The sequence below is a fragment of the Gadus macrocephalus genome, chromosome 12, assembly GCF_031168955.1.
Source record: "Gadus macrocephalus chromosome 12, ASM3116895v1".
Taxonomy (NCBI): domain Eukaryota; kingdom Metazoa; phylum Chordata; class Actinopteri; order Gadiformes; family Gadidae; genus Gadus; species Gadus macrocephalus.
In genome coordinates, this window is record NC_082393.1 from 20290965 (window position 1) to 20313464 (window position 22500).

Genomic DNA, 22500 nt, shown 5'->3' on the forward strand with positions numbered 1-22500 from the left:
TAAAAACGTACATAGTGTCCAAATAAAAGTAAACTTGAGAACAAAATATATGAAACGAAATGTATTGGCATTTTACAAATATTGAGGCAATTATTGATGGCCTTATTAAGTCCTAATGGATTTTCTAATGGGTCTGGTGAGGTGAATCTTTCCCTATTTGGGCAGATGATACACACTTACTGGCCTTTTTCGCTTAATAGATAGCTTGTCTCCATATACAATGTATTGATTGACGCTGAATGGGAACTAGTGGCCAGGACAAGTGCCATCAGAAGGTCCTCTTCTTCGTATATTTCAGGTTTCTTTTTATGATGACACTGTACTGATAAGCAGCCATTTCTGGTAAAACATTCCATTTTAATGAATTAGAGGCAGCAACATAAGTGAGCATTAGTTCGTGTTTGTCTGGGTATATATCCCCTCGGAAAACCTGGGTTTGCAGTAAACATAGTGCACATCCTTGCATGAGTTAAAAAAAAGAGGTGCGTGTCGGGATTTGGAGACAGACACAGAGTTATCAAATTAACTGAAGTAGGATGGGAACGTTAAGCGGCAACAGATCGCTAGATCTGCTAGTTATGGAAGCGCAGTTGTCACCAATGCGTTGCTGAACTAATCATTGTGTGGATACATGGACAGGTGGTGGAAACGTGGATGAAACTGGGAATCTGAGCCGAAATGTGGCTGATTTAATTTGAGCCACTAGTGACTTAGCTTATGGTCCTCCTAAAAAGCACTTCACAGAGCATGAAAATGATCCAGACAACTAGGGATGGTACTTTGCACTGCATGTTAAAGCAGAATTCCAAGGTTTGCCTGACATGGCAGAAGCACGTTGGCTGTATGCATTTAAAAAAAGAGAGCAGGAATAGCTGTACAGTCCCCTGAAAGGGCCGACATACAAGGAGGAAGTGGTTGGAAGGGAACATCAACTGAAAATAGCCAGGGCTGGATTGACCCTCATTGCCCTGCAATGCATTTCTTTTGATTATGCTGTAATGAAAGAAAAAGTTATGCAACAGTGCTCCTTCAAGTGTCAATGCACTTACATTGGTGTGTGTGTGTGTGTGTGTGTGTGTGTGTGTGTGTGTGTGTGTGTGTGTGTGTGTGTGTGTGTGTGTGTGTGTGTGTGTGTGTGTGTGTGTGTGTGTGTGTGTGTGTGTGCGTGCGTGCGTGCGTGCGTGCGTGCGTGCGTGTGTGTGTGTGTGTGTGTGTGTGTGTGTGTGTGTGTGTGTGTCGAAAATAGTTACCTCAGAGCATTGCTCAAGCAGCTGGCAGCGATGACGTAATTCTCCTGGACACGTTATCGCCAGGCTCCGGCAAGGATACAAACAGCAACATTTGTCAATTTGAGGCAGAAAGTTTAGATTAGGTGCCTGGCGAGTACAGCCTATTTCATGGGGGCTGACAGTTGGATGATGGGGGGCATTGGAGGCAGCGGGAGAGGAAACAGATGGGATCAATGGCACAGGTGGGCAGAGGCTACTGGGGAGGTGGTGGAAGAAAGAGCGCGGGGCGGAAAGTCTGAAAGAAATGTTGCAGGAAGTCGGGTTATAGTTCTCCTTCCTGGAGAAATAGTTGTTATCTCTCTGCACCCCCTTGAGTCAGGGAGGAATCGAAGAGGCCCCTTTCTTTCCACATCGCCTCCTTCACTTTGGCCTCTCCCTACGATGGCAGGACTTCAATGCGATTGACGCAGAACAAGGAGGAGGAAGGAGGAATTTGAAAATCTTTGAGGCTCACTTCTTTTTTTTTAAGGTGAGATATTTTACCACCTAGCCTGTATGCTGGTTGTATCAGTATACCAGCCTACCCAATGGACTGTAGCAAATGTTGCTCATCTATGGTATCTACATCTAGGTGGACACGCCCACTTGTGATGTCAGAAGAGACAGAAATTCAAAATGGCTTGTAACGGCTAATCAAACTCCCACCTGCTTGTATAATATGTCAACTTTTAAGAATTTCAAAAAAGCTATCTCCGATGTAGCCTGCCCCTTTTTCTCGCCCCTATCTGCCAATTTAAAGCATCCGCATCCAGGCGTTCTGGGGAATGAGGTTACCTGTTCTCTGCTGCTCATTTCTCTCTCCCCGTTGGTAGCCATGACTTTTCCATGGTTTCCTCCTGACCTTTTGGAAGAAAAGTGGACGGTAACTGGGATTAGGTGAACCAGGACATGTTTCTGTGTGGGGAGAGACACTTGACATGGAGGTCTGAGTAAGCAGATTTTAAGGGCACGGGGCGATGGATACAGACAGTTGGTTGCACAAGGTGGCATCATTCTATTATGGTCTCTGGTGTCTCGTCGTTGTCAGCTGCTCAGCTGCAGAACTAAAAGTGGCAAATGCTGCTCAAAATATAGGTTCATACCGAGTGACGGCGACAGGTGCTTCTAGGGAAATTAAGACTGCATCTGAAAACAATTAAAAAATGTTATGTTGTGTATATTATCCATCATGATAAATAGCAACTCTTACGACATCATAGTGTCATAAAAATTGTAGGATAACTCAATCTTTGCATGCATTTACATGTAGCTACTTATTGTTTGGTAGATTCTGTTTTTCAAATTCTGTTCACTTTGACACAAAGGAGGTGTGTGTGCACTCATGTGCTTCCGCTTGTGTGTGTGTGTGTGTGTGTGTGTGTGTGTGTCTGTGTGTGTGTGTGTGTGTGTGTGTGTGTGTGTGTGTGTGTGTGTGTGTGTGTCTGTGTGTGTGTGTGTGTGTGTGTGTGTGTGTGTGTGTGTGTGTGTGTGTGTGTGTGTGTGTGTGTGCGTGTGTGTGTGTGTGTGTGTGTGTGTGTGTCTGTGTGTGTCTGTGTGTGTGTGTGTGTGTGTGTGTGTGTGTGTGTGTGTGTGTGTGTGTGTGTGTGTGTGTGTGTGTGTGTGTGTGTGCACCCTCACGTGTCTGTGTGTATGCATGCCTTGGACCTTGTAGCAGCTGTATTTGTGTCACTCACATTGTTTCTGTCCATGAGAATACTTTGCTAACCTCCGGTAAAAGGAGCGCTGGCTGGGACGGTGGCAGCTGTCCCTTCCTAACGACAGCACAAGGCCAAAATAAGCTCCATGTGGACACACACACCGCTATCGCACGCAGACGCAGAAACAGCTTGGCGCCAGATGTACAACGAGCCGTCTAAGGAGAGAGCCCTGGCCTTCTCCTGCTCCGTGTTGCATGCAATAAAAACATAACGAATTTCAGCAGAACACTCAACGGCACAGAATGTCCAAATTATTGGTCGTTAATATTGGAATGTCTTGCACTCAAACGAGAATGCCACTTCGTTCAATCTCAAATTCAGCAGTTCAGGCTGATGGATGGAGCGAGGTTGTGTTTTTGTGTGGGAAGGTTTTCTTAGAATACATTCAATATGTTAATACCATATCGAGCATCACTTGAATTAGCACATGTAGCTGTGTATTCTTGCTGACCGTGGATGTCCCTTCATGGCCTGCAACGGTCGATTGTTTAGCAGGATATAAGGCATGTCACAAAGCACTGATCCATTGCAGCTGGTTCTACAAACATGAGTTGTTCAACTCAAAGACACATACAGCCACCACAGGGTATTAAAGCACTTTTGAAATGTTGTAAAATTAAACTATAATGGGTCAGCATATACCGAGTCGAGTGTGTTGATGAATCCATGATACAAAGAAATCAGGCTGTCCTCACAGTGAAGCAAGTGTACCTCAAAATGTATATCATTGTATTATGTAGCATGGAGCAGGGTGATACTATGCATTTGTTTTATTTGTTGTACCTAGCTTTGTAAGCAAATGACATGCATTCAAACAAGTTATATTTCAATTTGAAAACACCACATTTACATCCTGGTTATTATTATGCTTTGGAAAAAAACATGAAATTATACAACAATATACACAACTAATAGTGGAGCATAGTTAAACTATGCAACACAAATTCGTTAAAGTTAAGTTCGTTTTTTTTACACGCACGTGCAAAGCGTGCTGACCAATCAAAGCATAGTGTGCTACTCGGAAGGGGGGCCTGGTGTGATCCACGTGTAAAGACGTTTTTGCAGCTTTATAAAAAAGCAACTTTAACTCGAAGGCTAGCAAACTAGCTACCGATGTGCGAAAAACAATAGCGACGTTAACTGTTGCTCTTTGTTTTAATTGGTGGGGACGAGAGCCTAGTTATAATATAACAAGCTTAACACTAAAACTCCAATTAGGCTACCTCACTTATTTGATATCACAGAATGCAACACACCTGTCCTGTTTTTGTATAGTTTCCCCTAAAAATGTTGATGCAAGAAGCAGTAAATTACTTTCTAAAATCTTTGGCCACAACTCATTTGCAGTGAGGTGCCTTTGTAACTAAACAAGCTTGGGTGACATTCAAGCACACCAAAATGCCCACATAAAAATTCAAAACACAATAAGACTAGGACAATTAACAAGTTTAATTTAACATAAAATAGAAAGTTAAAATAGTAAAATGAAAGATTGAGTGCAAATAAAAGTGAAACATAAGGTTAATTTAACATAAAATAGAAAGGTGAAAGTCAATTAAAGATTGAACGCAAATAAAATACTTGAGTAGATACAAAAAAATAGAATGGCAAGAAGTCTTGTTGGTCCGTTATCGTGCCCGCCTCAGATATTTTCCACTATCTTGCTGAACAACTGGAGGTAGCTTGCTCTGATCCTCCCTCAGTGGCATCATCAATTTGTCGGAAGCAGCCGTCGCAGCAGCATCAGACCTCTCAAGGTAGTCCAAAATGTCATCCTCCCTCTGCCGCTTGCGCGACCTTGGGGTGTCAGAGGGTCTGGTGGGGACTCACCGTGGCGTGGGACTGGCTGTCGATGAAGCCGGAGACTGGGAAGAGGAGCAGGTGGGCTGTTGCTGGTCAGGGAGCACTGTTTGGCTGGCTCAGTTCACCTGGCCGGCGTACCACCACACCGGCACAATCAATCCCCACAACCGGTGGGTTCACGTCGTGGTTGCCCCCAAGCAGCTGATAGTAAACCACGGTCCTGTCCTTGTCCCTGAAGCACACCATGCTCTGGTGTGCTTCAGGGACAAGGAGGAATAAAAAGAAGGAGGAATAAAAAGAAAAAGACAATGTATGTTACCGACTGCGACTTGAGTAGTATGCCGTGAATGAACAACACAAACCTCTGGGGTGATACCCACCTTAATGAAACACGAACATTTCAAGTAACTCTGTTGACGTTTGAATAATATTTTTCTATTTCGCCTATTTCAATTTCAAAAAGTGCTGTCGCGTTTTTTCTCGAGCAAACAAGTGCAGTAGCAGGCTGTCATTTATTGTTTGCTACATTAGCCTCTTTGGCAAACCAGCTTGAAAACAAACATTTACATTAAATTGCATGCCCAACAAGACCGTCCAATGCCTAAAATGGTGACCGGATTAAAGCAGAAATGTATTCAAGTGTATAAAAGCATTTAAAAGAACATTAGAACAACCAACATGGTACAAATGTAATGAAAATACATCTCAACTTACCATTCACTATGGCCGCAGCAATCTTTGTTTATCGAGTCATCCGGCAAACCTCACTGCACTCGGTCTACTATCAGAATTCCGAGAGATGAAGACAAAAAGGGGGAGTGCCTCCGTAAAATGACGCAAGAAAGTTTGGAGATTTCCCCCCTTCCAACACGGAAGGCTGGTGTCCGAGGCATCTGGATCACACAATTAATGTGACATGATACAAATCTGACCGTTTTTGAAAGACGCTGAAATTGGTTCTGCAGAAACAAATAGTTTGAGAATAATAAGGGGGTAATTCCAACAAACAGGCATGTAACCCTATTCTAGGAGTACCCCTAGATGCAATTATTTACCTTAAAAAAGCATGATATGGGATCTTTAAGACCATTTTTCAATAAGTCATTTTTATTTATATTTTTTATTTTTTCATTATTGGTAATCAAATTACTGCTGACTCACTGTTGCTTCTTTCTTCATTTGCAGAGCAGAAATGTATCAATTTCCCTTGGCGACTTTATATTTCCTAATTTCAAGTTGTGAAATAGAGGACATCCCACAAATGTGGGATGTCTTCATTCTCCGGTGTCAATAAAGCGCTTTATCTCCCGGATATCAAACTGTGATACTGTTGGGAAGTGAGCCTCAGGAACGTCTTATGGGCCTTAATGCTGTCTAAGGAGTGGTGTCCCTCAAGAGACTGAGAGAAACAAAACTAGACACAAAATACGGAAAGTACATAATACAATGGACGTTTATTTACCAAACATATTTTTACGGGAAGTATATAAAACCTTTGGGAAAAAGCAAAGGCCAAAACAACAAACACAATTCTTAACTTCCTGTCATGTTAACTAGGATAAGTAGGGGGTAATAAATCAAATCAAGCTCATTCTCAATGAACATTCTTTAAACTAATCAAAGAAGTCCACCAAAATCCCTTTGAGCTGTAGATCACTAAGCAAACAATGTATGTGAGCTGTAGCTTCCATCTTTAGGCTCACCATTTGCCAATGAGCTTCAGGTAACGCTCACCCACATACACTCACTCACTCCCTCACTATTCACCGTTCTGAAACACAAAGACAAAAAAAGTACAATCACCACATTTTGTTGGCCGGCAACAGGGAACAGGTTTTTCTTTTTGGACTCTGTTGTAACAAACGCCAATGTTTTGAAGAAAAATGGCTGATGTCGCACCTAGAGGCCCCGCAGCTGAGTGTGACTCATCTCCTGGTGCCTTTGGTGTTGATGAATGCTGCTCTGACTGGCAGTTATTTGGAAATAGCATTATTTGTCTTCAAGTCTTCGTTCGGGGGCTCTGTTTGGTTTATGGGATAGCATTTGTGTATGTGTTTGTGTGCTTTTCTGTGTGTGTTGTGGCGCGCGCGCGTGTACGTACGTGCGCGTGTGTGTGTGTGTTCCAAGACGCGTAGTCTCAAAAAAACAGTGTCGTCTTTCGGCGCCTGTTGACTGGCAGCTATTGCGTGACAAAAATACTCTTACACAGAGTACATCATACCCCCCTTCTCCATTGAGCCACTGACCGGGGTTAAGTCCTTGGTGGGAAGTGGTTGACCCATTTCATTTGACGACTCCATGACAACCCTTCGACGGGTGCGGCTTCAATAAAGGAAGCTCCTTGTTTATGACTGGAGTCCAACATCAAAGTCACAGCTGTCTGCCTGGGAAATATTTATTTACTTTTTGCAGATAATTCAATGGAGAAATTGCAATGCTTTGAGGTGAGACTCTGTTTTCAAAAGGAAAGAAGATGCAACAAGCAATGCTCTTAATCCTACGTATACTGACCAAAACTGGTGGAAAAGCTGATGATGTAAAAGGCTCAATTCAATTTTATTTGTATAGCCCTCACCATTACAGTCTCAAAGGGATTAACAGGCCAAATATTTATGACACCCCCCTTTACCCAAGCCCCCACAAGGGCAAGAAAAAACTCCCTTGAATCAGCAAGGAAGAAGTCTTGAGAAGAAACGCATAGTAGGGGATCCCTTCTTCCAGGGATGGTCAGGAGTGCAATGGGGGCCATAATTGACATACAGGTCAATACATGCACATCAACCATGAGGAAAGTCCAAGCTTCTGGTCCAGTCACCGCAATACGTTAGAACAGACAGAATAGTGAATTAGAACGGAAAAGTACATAGTGGAAATGTATACTGCTATTCGTTTAGTAACTGTATTAACCGCAGCCATCGCCTGCTGGTTTTACATCTCGAGACAGAGCAAGGCCACACCACCGTACACATGGTACAGCGTTATTTTCAGAGTGAGTCTGGTTAATACTCGGTTCTGAAAGGGTAGTTGACATGTGATTTGACATCAAATTTTGCACCACCGTACTTATAGGTACAGCATTTTTTTTAGAGGTAGTCCGGTTAACACTCAGTTCTGAAAGGGGTGTTTACATGCGAATTGACATGCGGTTTAACACGCGGTTTGACGTGCAATTTTGCAATTTAGTAACTGAGTGGTCTTCACATCGCATCTGTATCGTTTTCACACTCCTATGTTCCAAATGCAAGATTGTAGAGGTGCGTTTTAAGCTTTCCTTTGAATAGCTCAACAGAGTCAGCTTCCCTGATCACCGGTGGCAGCCTATTCCATAGGAAGCGGGCTCGATAGGCAAATGATCTCGGTCCAGCCCATTTCTTTTCCACCTTCGGTAGTGAAAGAAGGCCAGCTCCCAAAGACCGGAGGGACCGGTCGAACATGGTTTCTGAACCACGCCCTTAAAACCGTGTGTCGGCCCTGAGTTTGGCGTGAAAACTGTAGTAAGAGGCAAAGGGGTGTGATGAAAGCTGAGGAAAAGAGTGCTATGGAGTGTGCTAACCCAGGAGGGATCAATGTGCGTTTTTGAACAGAACTTAAGCGAGCCAGAGCCAGTATTTCCCGGTGTAAACATAAATACTTTATTAAGGAGATAAGGAGAAAAAGGGGAAGGGAAGCTAAACAGAAAACCCTTTCCGTCTGGTGTCTCGGTCTGGCGCTTTGGCTTCTAGCAGACAATTCACATGGGCAGAGAGAGAGAGAGGTGAATACAAAGCGACTCTGTCAAATGCTGGCCCGTTCTCCCTCTAGGGTGTGGTTGGTAAGAAAACCCTGTGCTGTCCAGGGGCCTCTACTTCCCGTGTCCGGACTGAGTCGAGTTCCCGGTAGCCATCTCTCTGCAAAAGTCAAACTCACCTCAGCCAGCTGCCTTGGTCAGCCTGCACTCTCCCCTCATAAGCCATTGTATGCAGGTCCATCCATTGCAATGCCCCAACCCCATCCCCTTGCACTGGCAAGTTGTGCCCTCCTATTTTCCAGAACTTTTCTTAGCAACAGCCTTGGGCGTGGTATCTGGTAGTACTGAACATTTCCTCTACACCACCAAAGTTTGGTGGTCACGTGGATCATCCAGATCCATCACTGTTTTCATTACCCGGTAAATTATGTGTTATGATTTGTTTTCTGTTTTTTATGCATGTATAGCCAATTCATTTTGTGTAGCACATGGTGAAGTTATTATTTGTTAAGTTACTATTCAATATATTTTTAAAAAATGGCTAGCAAGCTCATAGTGAGATAGTTAAAGGGAAATATTAAAAAATTGTCTTCATTTTGTAGTCAAAACGGTTGACTTGATTTTACCGGGTTAAACATGTAAATAACAGTTTTTTTATTTTATTTTGTTAAAGGCAATACTCTTGAGCCTATAGGGTTATCCATAGTCTGGCGAGAGCAGTGGTTCCAGAAACCCTTATAAAAGCAGACAAATGTCACCATTCTTTTGTAATCTATAGCCAGGTTACCCCCCTTCCTAACACTGTGACCCTCATGGTATGAATCAAAGACGGAATAGCAAGTCTTTCACAAACAAATAGGAAAAGAACAAACACATTACAGGGTTTGTCATTGTGTCGTTATGCGTTTCTGTGTACGTGAAAAATATATTTATTATTGCAACAAGCTTGGCCAGCTTGCACACACATACTGCCCCTTTTTACACAGAAACGTACATGGTATGTTATGTTATGTTTGCATTGAATGTATTACTTTTTGTAATCAAGTGAACAAAAGTTAAGGAGGGAGACACCGATGTCCAGGAGTTAAATCAGAAATAAAATGTTCAGAGATTGGGTGGAGTGGTTTTGATTTGATCCTCTTGCTCCCACCTTAACCAATCACCAAGCACCTTTTCAATAGCAGAATCCATAGACTTTTAGAGACTTTCAAGGCATAATGCAAACGTATTTGCTTCGCCTATAAGTCGCACCCACAAGACACTGATTAGCTTGATGAAAATGTTGGTTATTTCCGTTTTTTGTTATATTGTGTCAGAGCGAAGAGTGAAATTTAACGTGAACATTATATATTTCTTTTTTTATATGGTAACTGTATGATTTACTCCAACCCGTCCCTTTTTGACATGTAAGGTGTAAACATCTCAAAAATTAGAAAGAATCAACCATAAAATACAGAAATTCAAACCACTCTTTGATTTGGCGATGGTTTGTAATGGATTGTTTCCCCAATTTTGTACATATATTTCAAGCTTGAGTAATACATCTGACCCCCCCCCCCCCCCTCTTCCCATGCTTCCCATTTCTCATCTATCATTGTTTCCAAAAAACAGTACAAAATAAAACATCTACATTGTACAATGCCATTATACATATCTGGATTGAGATGCAATTGAGTACGAGTCACCTTGGAGAAAAAGAAAGAGTGAAAGATCCTACAGGGATAGCACCGCAGTTACAAGTGGCATACTTGGCGGAGGAGAAAGGAGAAAAGCACAATGCTACAGAACATCTCAAGTCCTCTCTCACTACTACTCTCATGCCGGCTTTGACCTCTTGATAAGTATCCTTCAAGTATCCTTCATCCTATTCATAAACCTGGGCTTCTATTTTTTTAAATAACTGCTCTATGTTCTGTTTGTCTGTTAGGTTCTGTTCTATTCTCTGCTGTTTCTCCTGATAAATTAAGTGACTCAATAATTCATAGGGCAGGCAGTTAATTTATTATTGAATGATTGTTGAAATTCTCTTTACATCACGGCAGGCATTAAGAAAGTCAAATGCAAACAATCTGGTTATTTTCGGCCACTTTCTATGCCACAGCTTTACAACAAACTTGTCATTGCGTTGAATTCCGCCAAAATGAAATGATTGGATGGCGTACCAGCTGCCTGTGCACTCAGTGCGCCTAGCCGGTGAGGCCAGTCTAAGCACTCCTGTTTAGGGGGCGTGGCTTCGGAAGGAGGTGTGGGATTTTATCACTTCGATATTTTTAAAATCTAGCTTACTCTGGCTGGTTTCTCCAAATTGCCTATCCTACCTTTAATTCGATTTTACAGTTATGTCTGTAGTCTTCTTCTCCTAGGGTATAGCCTCTTAAGAATGTATGGCCAAGAGACCTGCTGGAAGAAATATGATTTTGAGATTAGAAAATCTTGGCTTGGGTAAACAATTTTTTTCTCTTAAATCCTTACTCCTTAGCTGTGATTGCCCTTTTTTTTTAACAATCTTATTGAAAGCCAACAAAACAAGCCAAAACAAGTAAATGTTTGAAATAATTCCCCTCATTTCATATTTTTGTGTGTGTATGTCCTATTCAAATTAGTAGGTCGTCAAAATCAATATATACTTCCGTCCAATAAATACAATCATTGGGTGGATATTGTAATGGTACATTTAAACACCATCCTTCTAGAGTTGCACAATTTAGCAACTAACTTCATGCTCAGTCATTTAACACTATGCAGATAGCTCTGTGGGAAATACAGACCATGTAACGGGTCTGACGAAATCAGACGCAGTTTGGTAAGTGTCATTGAAAGGAATGGGGTCAAGGTTGCGTAAAGTATATCAACAGGAGCCCCGCCCCACATCTATCAAGGCGTCCAAATACAGGAAGCAACGTTTTAGGAACCCCAGATTTCTGATGTTTTATAATATACAATGTAACTCACTTGTGGTTATAATTCTCTATAGAGGCCTCTGTAACTCTTGCCCACTTCTGCCTTATAATTAAAGGTAAGGCGATGATGTTTAATTTTTTACCATCAAAATCTAGGTCAACTTGTCATTGTGCACGTATTTCAACTACTGTACAAGAATCACAGACCAACAGGTTTTGATTATATTTCATAAAACCTTTTGTGTTAAACGCAGGACCCATCGGGCTTAATCTTAATCCCTTACTATAATCTCCTTTTCCACCAGAGGGATAGACGGATTGAGCAGAAAAAAATAGATCGATAAGAAAAACGACAGAATTAAACATTAGCAGACTAGAAACGGACTGGAATTGCTTTACATAGGGGGAAAAGGTAGACACCAATAATGTGTGGCCGGGGTGGATAAGGCAATTAGTAAAGTGAAACGTGTGTTGCCAGGGACAGGGAGCAGAGCGACGAGCGAGCCACCGAGCGAGACGGAGACAAACGATGGCTGCAAGGCTGTGGAGGAAGAACAAAACAAAAGCGGATCATTCTTACCTGGGGACCAGCTGCATGAGCTTCCGTCATAACGCAACGCTGTAAACTCTAAACTGTACTATGGCGCTAAATCCAACACATATCCGCAGGTAAATCAGAACCGCTGGATTTCTGTTGGCTGCTTGAGGGCAGACAGGAATGAAATATGCAACCCAGGAATAGTTCAGGTCAGACATTTTGTGTGTGTGTGTGTGTGTGTGTGTGTGTGTGTGTGTGTGTGTGTGTGTGTGTGTGTGTGTGTGCGTGTGCGTGTGTGTGTGTGTGTGCGTGTGAACTAGAGAGGAAGAGAGAGAAACCCTGAGACTTAAATCTCATATACATGGCTGTTAGAGATGATGAAGTAACTCTTCAAATTAAAGGATGGAGAAGAGAGAAGGAGAAAACTATTTCTCATGCTGGATTTATCCCCAGGGACTCCTTCCTCAGAAGAAAATAATATAATAAGTGTTTGGTAACCTTGCTTAATCGCCCTGATGCTATGGTATCCCTGACGGTGAAGAAGGTTACCCCAAACGATGCTGCGACAAATGCTTGTGTGTGACAATGTGTTTGAGCTGCTCATGTGTTTGTGTATTTGTATTGTGTGTGTGTTAGTTGGTTTGCATGGATTGTCGCTTGCATGTGTATGGTTGTGTGTTGAAGTTAGTTAAAGCCCTATGTATAGTGATGGTACTTTGATTTAATCTTACCTTTCTTAAGTCCTATGGTGTGTTACCCACAAACAGATACTAATATAATACAGTATAGCACCAAGAGATGATGCAACATCTGTTAGTGTAATGATCTTCCACGCCAGAGGAGGGAGCTGCTCAACAAACCATTGAACATAAGGGTAAAACTGGACACAAGGGCAAAACTGTTGATACAACCATCAACAATGTCATGCCTAAAATACACTAGCTTGGGCAACCTCCATAATACATTGGCACCATCAAAGTCACTTCATTTTGGGTCATCTGCCACTTGGCCAAGATGTCAACCCGCTAACAGATTGTAAGCCAATAACAGTTTAGCAACGAACAACGGCAGAATGCATTTTAACCATTGGTTACACTGTGAAATCTTCTTCTTCTGCCTAATGTACCTATTGTAAGTTGCTTTGGATAAAAGGGTAAATGCCCTAAATTACTTGGACCTTTAAGACTGGTTCAACAGGTAGGCTACCGCAATGATGACCACAACCGCATCTGTTTCATCAAATCATTGAATTAGATCTAATAGTGGGAGAAGGCTTGTGAGAGGTAAACTGAAGTTAGGATTCACATACATTTCCTACTATTGGAATGAGAGGCTATGGGAGTGGGACTGTGTTTTGCGTGCTGCAGACGCTGCTGGACTTGCGTCAACTGTGGAACCAACATGATGCGTGAAGAAGGGTGTGAGCTGTTGAACCAATTAGTTGCTATACATTAACTGTTTGAACTGGAGATCCGGTGGGGGACACACACACACACACACACACACACACACACACACACACACACACGTTAGACAAAATCCCTCGTCCATTGCCAGACACCGCTGTGCCATCTCACACTGCAATTGCAACCCTTTACTTATACATGGCTTTACAAATGCCTGTGGATTTGTCCTTGCATGCTAATTGTAAGTAGCCTGGCTCCGCCCGCCTAAGTACTTCCGCTCAATTTGAATTTCCCTTCAGTACTAGGTCTGGACCTGCTGTATGTAATTTGGTTTTCTGGTGCCGCCACAGCGGCCGCCAATCAGCGAACAGAGGGCGTGTCTGAGAACAATGACGATAAAGTCGTACGTCAGTTTGAGTCGTTGTTGTAGGTCGGTAGTTGATTTACAATGTGCAATTTTTCCCTGATAAATTAAATTCGACGAACAAAACCTGCAGCTGTCGTTGACGGACATTTTCGTGCAGACGCGCAAGGTGTTTGGTTTGTGTACAACCTGCGCGTGATTCCCGGCGCATGACATACGTCACAACCAAACGTTAGCGATTGGTTATGGCAGATCCAGAGTGGCACTGGGCAGATCCAATCATTTTAAACTTCAACAGACACCCGCCTTCAAGTGAGTTAACGTTTGTCAATTGATTAGGTCCAGACTCTCTGTACAAATGAAATGAAATGAAGTGAAGTACGAGAGTCTGGTAGAACCAGGCTAAATTGTAAGCACATTGCCTCCGCTCATTGGTTGTCTTGCATAATGTAAATGGTTATAAAGGAACGGATTGACGTGTTGATTGAGGCTTGAGTTAAATACCTTGTAGAATAAAAAAAATGAAGGTCCTAAATTATTAAATGACCACAATCAAATGATTATACAGGGGTCAAACAATCTGTAGGGATGCATTGTTATACTTTTCATACAGTGATTCCGATTTTTGGAATTTGGGATTTCTCTGTATGGTTTAAGATGGATTCGGATACACCAAAGTTACACACAACATTACCCTGTTATAAAGCACTGCAGCTGCACTAATGCAACCTCAAGGACAATGAGTTAGTGTTATCGCTTTCCTACCGTTCCATCAATTTAATATCAATAGTGCTGTCTTGAGGGTCTCTACAGCACTGGAGGAGAGTCACTTGTGGTCTGCAAGTGTATCAATATTTTCGTGCACCCTGTGTGTAGAGGGTGCTCATTTCCCTGGCCACAAATCAATGGATTTACCACCGTTTGTGTGTGTGTTTGCCTGCCTCAGACCACTTGTCATTCTGGGTCTCTGCCTTTCATTTCCACGCCACCCGGGTTCCCTGGAGATATCAGAGTGGCACAGTGGGAATGAAACCTGGGGTGGGGAGAGATATGTAGTGTGTGAGTGTGTGCGTGTGTTTGTCAGTGTGTTTATGGCAACCAACCGGCAGTTAACTTCAGTCACTTAATGGGCTTATCCAAATGATCAATGGAAATCGTGGCTCATGAAGATAAACCATTTATGACCTCCTCTTCCCACCACCCAGCGCAACCACCACCACCACAACCACCACCCACCACCACCTACCATCACCATCCCACAGCATCACCCAGAAATAAATAAATATTTAATATTATGATATTATGATATGATCATATTATATAAAATGGATTTCTATTCCCCAAAATACTTACACATTGTTTCACTGAAAAGCATTGTTCTAATTTAAGCCCTTCCGCTGTGATCCAACCGTATCTCTCTTTCTCTCTCTCTCTTTCTCTCTCTCACTCTCTCTGCTTTTCCATCTTAATGAACTTGTTTATGAATGCCGCGTCTAGTGTGAGAGGTTTGTCTGACTCCCGAGTTGTTTGCATGTGAATTATGGAGCAATTATGTCCTGTGAGATGGTCAATAGCATCAATTGGAGTGTTGTTCTTTCATGTTGCAGGCGACGCAAGCCATTACTTTAGGAGCTATTCAATTATGAAGCTATTAGCCCAAAGACTGGTCATTTATTGTTTGTGCTGAAATCACTTCCAAATGTTTGCAATATGCATCTCTAATGGATTGAAATCCCAGTGAAATATTTGCAAGATTGAATGTTTCAATTTTAACTATTTGTGTCAAAAGTGCAGCACAGAGTTATGAGCATAAGGGAAAATACAACAATAGTCCATATGATGGTCCACAGTCCCAAAAGATTCGACGTTGTTTACGCTAAATCAACATTTATACTGACTCAGGATATACTTAACAAGTTTGTGTCTAACGTCCGTTTGGCCGGTTGACACTGTCCTAGAGTGTTCATCTGCCTCTTTGAGGTCGTTTGCTTTACTAAGATGAGTACTTTCAATGCCCTTCAAGTGACTGCTAGGTGGTTATCTGAGTTGCGTGTCATAAGCATGGCTAATAACACTGAGTGACTGTGACTGAACATTTTGACTGACAATGACTTTAAATGTCGGCGGTAAGTGGGACTAGGAAGAGGGAAAACTCTGGATCAGTGTGCACTTACTTCTCACTGCATAGACCTAATATCAGCAGATTGGCCACTCAATCTTAAATTATTATTTTTTTTAGATGCGTTTAAACCTGCACTGTTCCCATTAGCAGACTCTAGTGGCTTTAGTTGTAGACGTTTACTCTCGTTTGATTTTGGTAAAAAAATAAATGAAAAGTTAAATCTAGTCCAAATGTGAACTAGAATAAAACACGCTATTGAGAACCATTCCCTAAATCGTTTGGCGCGTTTTGTTCTAGAGAAACGTTCGGATTCAGATCTCTTTTAATGGACTGAACGGCTGCAGCACAAGAGTAACACAATGCAGGTACAACAGATGAACATGGTCGCCCCATGCGTTGCTCTTTTTCCCTGATTGAAACAGCTATTGGAAAGTGTTCGACTTTTAAAGGGATGAAGGCCATACATTCAATATCAATACTCGGCAATGCTTTGGCATTTAATAGATGCTCATTTATTTGTTAATGGTCTCCAAGAAAACATCGCTGACACCGTGACACCTGCATTAGCCTGGACCATTGACACGAGGAAGATCGATCCATGGTCTTGTGCTGTTTATGCCAAAAAATCCTACTCTACCATCTGCATGTTGCAGCGAGGATGAATCCATCAGACTGGGCAAGTTTTTTTCGACTGTTTTGAAAGATCTCATTAGTCGACAGAAGTCGAACCTGGAATTGTGTGCTGCTTATCCTCCAAAACGTAATAAATGCGGTGGCCCCTGGGTTATTATACAACGAAACGGTATAAATATAACCATTGCAAAAAAGGCAAATTGAACTTCGATCAGCTCAATTATCTCAATCAATCAAGGTTAGCTTTCTTGTTGTTTTTGCTTGTGGAGACAGACAAAACTCAACCACACATGCAATCCAATGCCGCCTTCAGATACAGAGAGTGATTGTTAGTGTTTGCTTATGAAATTGGGATTTTACATTTTTGTGAGCATTTCTGACCTTTTCCTTTTTTCTAATGCAGAAAGGTACTTGTTTCCGCCATCCGTCATTTAAATCCAATATCATATACAATTATTCTGATTATTAATCCGTCAATTAATCTTAACCTAATGAGATGTAATGTGATGGTTTATGAAAACATCTCTCCATCGGTAATTGTGTCCTTGTAGCAGCAAAACAAATGTGACGATTATCCAATCCTAATAATTCCTCTTTGAAGGCTAAATGCAGACCCCACAATCATAATTTGAGGCCCATTATATATAAATGCCAGTAAGATAAGAAAGAACTATGTCAGACAATGGATTTGTTCTTTTGAGGTTTTATTGTACAATCAGAAATGAGGGGCGGTTCAGAAAAATACCAGGGAGGCGGGTTTAGGGAGCTCATCGGAATCAGCATTCTTCAATGTGTTTATTGGAGAGAGAGAGAGAGAGAGAGAGAGAGAGAGAGAGAGAGAGAGAGAGAGAGAGAGAATAATTATGTCTGACTGGAACAATCACCACTAGATTATGCTCAAATAATGGCACAGATTGGACCTGTTCCAAGCACCATAATCTTCTTTGGAGGCTCTCCAGTCAGAAGATTATAAAAATATATCTACATCAAAACATACCCGGCTCCACCATCACCACTACTGCTGCCAAAACAACTCTTATTCTTAAATGTATTTATGTATTCGTTTTCCATGTGATTTTCCGTATAACCTATCTTGTAGCAGATTTCTGCTGTAATTACAATGTGTTTATTTTTTTTGGACCATGGAGGCTCATAAAAACACAAGATATTGTGATGGGCGCATAATGTATTATTTTGTATATCAGAGGGCTGCGGACTTCCTGAATTGCCGACTCACAGAAAGTATGTATATGTACTTCGAATTATACCCAACACTACCGGCTCTCACCTTGTAATGCGTTTTTATCAAATCATTGAAAGCAATTTGCAAGTGTATCTTAGGACAGATGGTGTTGTGTACTCTGAAGTGGAGGACGGGTTTATCACATTTGGATTCCTAATCCAGTTTGCATCACTTTCGTTGCTAAAAAGTGCCTTTTTACCTTACGAAAAAACAGTAAGAATTCGTTCTGCCTGGTGTTTTATTTCATCTCAAATTCCTAATGGCTGCATGCAGCACCATATCTTCACAAAATATGTGTGGGGGGGGAAACAGCTATAGGCCATAAAATGCCGGAAATCAGAGCTTTTACCAATTTTCTAATTCTGTCAAGTACCCCTCCCACACGCCACACACACACACACACACACACACACACACACACACACACACACACACACACACACACACACACACACACACACACACACACACACACACACACACACACACACACACACACACACACACGCACACACCCAGACACACACACACACACCAACCCCTTGTAAGGTTTACTCGTGTCGAGAAACCAAATCCGATTCCACGTCTTACGTATCATTGATGATATTAGGGCGAGGAGTATTTGGTACCGAAAAGTGATCCTCCCGCAGCTTTATGTGAAATTGTACATAATTTCAGAGCAAGTGAGCAAAACGTAGAACATCCTTTTCGAGTAATAATGCACTTTCCCCACCCTTCTGTCTGTTACCGACAGCTCTTTCCTACATTAGCCTGTGATCTATTATCACGTCTGAAAAAAAAACCCACCGGTAACACGTTTTGAAGCATGGATGTTAGGGCGCCCCTGTGCACAATTTATTTGAGAGAACTTTACACCACTCATGCAGTTGGACTTTGCTGCCCTCGTCATTCGGAAGCTTTGCTATGTCGTCACGTGCCCTCATCATCTATACATTGGACCTAGAGAAGGGAAAAGTTGCATTTTAAATGCCTGAACACCAGCATTTAAATGTAGTATTTATTTTGTATTTACAGGCCCATTTATAGACACACCAAAGCTGCATCGCAACAAACAGGATTATCCCTAATGTAGTTTACTTGCAATATGGGACACTGTGGCCACCCTGGCTGGACCTTTCACAGAGGAGAGCTTTCACTCATTATGGGTCTGCTTCTTTTCATGTACCAGGCCACGGGTTGCAGACTATGATAAGCCTACTAACCGTGCCCTGGTAAAAGAAGAAGACCCATAGTGTTACATGTACCAAGTGTTACAGGCCACACAGGTTACTGTTTGTCCTATGATGACGCTTCTGTGTGGAAAGGGTCTTTGCCGGTTGAGTCTGAATCCTTTTTGTCTAATTTTATCTTGCACTAATGTGCCTTCCCATCAGTAATGTTCAAGTACTCTTTCATCGACCCTTAACCGCAAATGTTTTCCTTTTAATTTATACACTATTATTGGTTGGCATCATTAAGTGGTCCTATTGTAGCCCTAGGCACAAAGCTGAGGCATAGGTCTACTCATATTATCTCTGGTTCTAACTTTATTGATCATCAGCAACCAACGTAGGCTATGTATTGATTCAATTCAACAGCAAAAAAAATCTCAACCCCAGTCGAGAATACGTGGCTTATCAGTGCATTCCAGTGCGGGGCTCATGCATTATACATTTTCTATCTGAAATAAGAAGGAATATAGAAGGATAGAATGTTATTAAAGGTTGCTGATCATGTATTGAAACAGACTCGTGTTGAGAGGCCCCTTGATCAGCAATTTAGTTACGAGATAAAATAATATAGATGTTATAAAATAAATTCAAACACATGTCTCACAGGGGTATATTTGATCTTACAACACAGTGTTATTCCTTGTTTCAGACGGTTTTCTTTTTATTTTGATTATCAAGGTTTTTCACTATTTAAAAAAAAATTCTATCCCGACACCGGGGGGATTCCGTCATCGCTTATTCAAAGTAAAGCCTTTGTTGTGTTAATGAAGAGCTTGCACTTGTTGTCAGAAAGAAGGAAACTGATCCATGTCCCATGCTCGTCACGTGAAGGCGGAGAGCGACCCGCCACACGGACACGTCACGTCGCCTTTAAACTTTGAGGAGAGGACATCCAATGCGAGAATCGGCATACGGACTCGTTCACGGACTTTTGGACGCGTTAGATCCGGGGATGAGCGGGGACAAAGGCAATCACATAACCTTGCCTTTACATTTTTTTTTTTTATTGAATCCACCTCTATGTGGTACTTACTACGGCGACCTTGGATTTCCTTAACAAACCAACACAACTCCCACAGTGATTTCTTTCGCGCGTAACACCACCCGTGGAAGATCCTCCAGCACATGCGGGTAGGTGCCTTGCAGATCTGTCTGTGTGTCTGTACGTGTTGTTGCGGTGCATGAAAGTCTGCACGGAGCCGTCGGCGTTCAAAAACAAGTTGTGGACGTCGGTGATAAACAAAGTGTTTACGGTGTCGTGTACGTCAGGGACACGCGCACACACACACACACACACACACACACACACACACACACACACACACACACACGCGCGCGCACACACACACACACACACACACACACACACACACACACACACACACACACACACACATTCACAGCCGAGGACACACGCATTCACAGCCGAGGACACACGTAGCCTGAATCTTAACACAACGATACCATATCCCCCGTAAAGTGTCCCTTCGTGTCGTTTGGACCGGTCGGCCGTGTGACCCGGCGGCGCTGTCCGTGGTGCTGAACGCTGGGCGTTGCGTGGGCAGCCCGTTCGGACCAGCAGGAGGGAAACAAGCCATATTTTTAGGCACTCCGCAATCCCCTCTGAATAATGACCCACTGCAGCCTAACACTGGGATTTTTTCTCCCTTTATTTTTGGCATTTTGTTTTGTCTATTCTCTACCTGTCTCTCTGCCTCTCTTTTTTCTCTGCCTCTCTTTTCTCTCTCTCTCTCTCTCTCTCTCTCTCTCTCTCTCTCTCTCTCTCTCTCTCTCTCTCTCTCTATCTCTCTCTCTCTCTCTCTCTCTCTCTCTCTCTCTCTCTCTCTCTCTCTCTCTCTCTCTCTCTCTCTCGCTCTCTCTCTTTCTCTCTCTCTCTCTTTCTTTCTCTCTCTCTCTCTCTCCGTTTCTATATATCACATATACAGCCTTCCAACAACCTATCAACCAGGTGATTGTTCCCTTGTGAGAGGGCTAGACCAGCGCCACAGAATGATTTTTAAATAATGCAATTCGCGCACACCCTCATCCTGAGCCTCATCCCGGAATCTCTCTCTCTCTCTCTCTCTCTCTCTCTCTCTCTCTCTCTCTCTCTCTCTCTCTCTCTCTCTCTCTTTCTCTCCAATAAACACATTGAAGAATGCTGATTCCGATGAGCTCCCTAAGCCTGCCCTCCCCCCGACACACACACACACACACACACACACACACACACACACACACACACACACACACACACACACACACACACACACACACACACACACACACACACACACACACACACATCTGCTCGTATGCCGGGCAGCCGTGATGTATGAAGTAGAGCTTGTTGTGACAGCGTATATGCAACCCACCCATCACCTGGCAGTGGAAGCCCTCGGATCGTGGAAAAAGGCCCTCTCAATATCACAGTGCAGGGTTATGGCTGCACTACCTCAAACACACCTGGGTTTTTGGAAGCACATGCAAAATTGAAAGAAAAGGTAGAAATGCACATAAAGTAATCCAGGCGCAGTGAGGCCGTCTCTTCACATTCCCTCTCTCGGCAATGCCATGGCTTTCCACTTAGCGCCCGGGGCGAGATAGCTCGGGGTTCGACGTCTCGAGAGTGTAATCACTTTCGCAAACATATCCTTGCCTGTCATTCAGCGCGCACCGCGTCTCAGGGCTGGTGCGCCGTTCGTAGTATAACACTCAGCTAATTGCTACCGCAATTGAGCTCTGTCACCCGCGACCGCAATTAATGGAGTGTTGTGTCTAGTGTCGCCACACAAACACATCATGCATGTAAACAGATCCGGTTTCACGTGTTCAATGTGAGTGAGTGTGTTTGTAAAGCTTAAGCGCCGGCTAAAGGCATTAATGCCCCTCGCGTAGTTTGAAGGGAACTACACCGACTGATTGTCGATGACTAAAGTACTTTTTGAAAGAATGTAGGATTATCTAAACCAATCGAATATATGATGGAGGCCATTGCTGCTTGAACACTGCTGCCGTGGTTTGGTTTACTTCAAAACTAGCAGGAATGGTAGTGGCCTTCCGTTTTCTATTGTTGTGCTCAAACAATTCCACAGCAATAATACCACCCAGCACATAGCTGTCGCAAATATTAAGCAATAGAACCAAATCGATTATGTCACACACCCAATAAAAAATGCTCCAGATGTGGAGTCATTAAACTTTCCCTTCTGCATAATCAAGCAGTGAGGAAGACGGATGAGGGGGTCCCGTCATAAACTCAATCTCTATCCTCCCATTTCCTCCCGTTGGTTCATTTCCTCCTCCTCTGTCATCCCTCTTTAAAAGTAATTTTTTCATACATCTTCTCCATTGGCTGTTCCTTTTCGCTATACCCTGTCGGTGGCGCTTCCATTCACTAGATTGATTCTCCAAGGCTGGAACATGCCTCATGCCTCAGATTGTTGCATGTGTCTTATGCGAGAAGTCGTATCAGTCTGCGTGTAAACGCATGAAAGCCTTGTAACTATGCTGTCGGATGTTCCACACAAGATAGGTCTCTCTGCA

At 42.7% G+C, this 22500-nt stretch overlaps 1 long non-coding RNA gene across 1 annotated transcript; it reads right to left on the reverse strand.

The window, feature by feature from the left end:
• Positions 1 to 3808: 3808 nt before the first annotated feature.
• On the reverse strand, positions 3809 to 12244 carry LOC132469689 (uncharacterized). The gene is made up of 4 exons (XR_009528471.1): positions 11997 to 12244; positions 6493 to 6560; positions 5504 to 5570; positions 3809 to 5038 (listed from the first exon to the last, which is right to left on the reverse strand). It is a non-coding gene; the product is annotated as an uncharacterized LOC132469689 (long non-coding RNA).
• Between the last annotated feature and the right edge of the window lie 10256 nt (positions 12245 to 22500).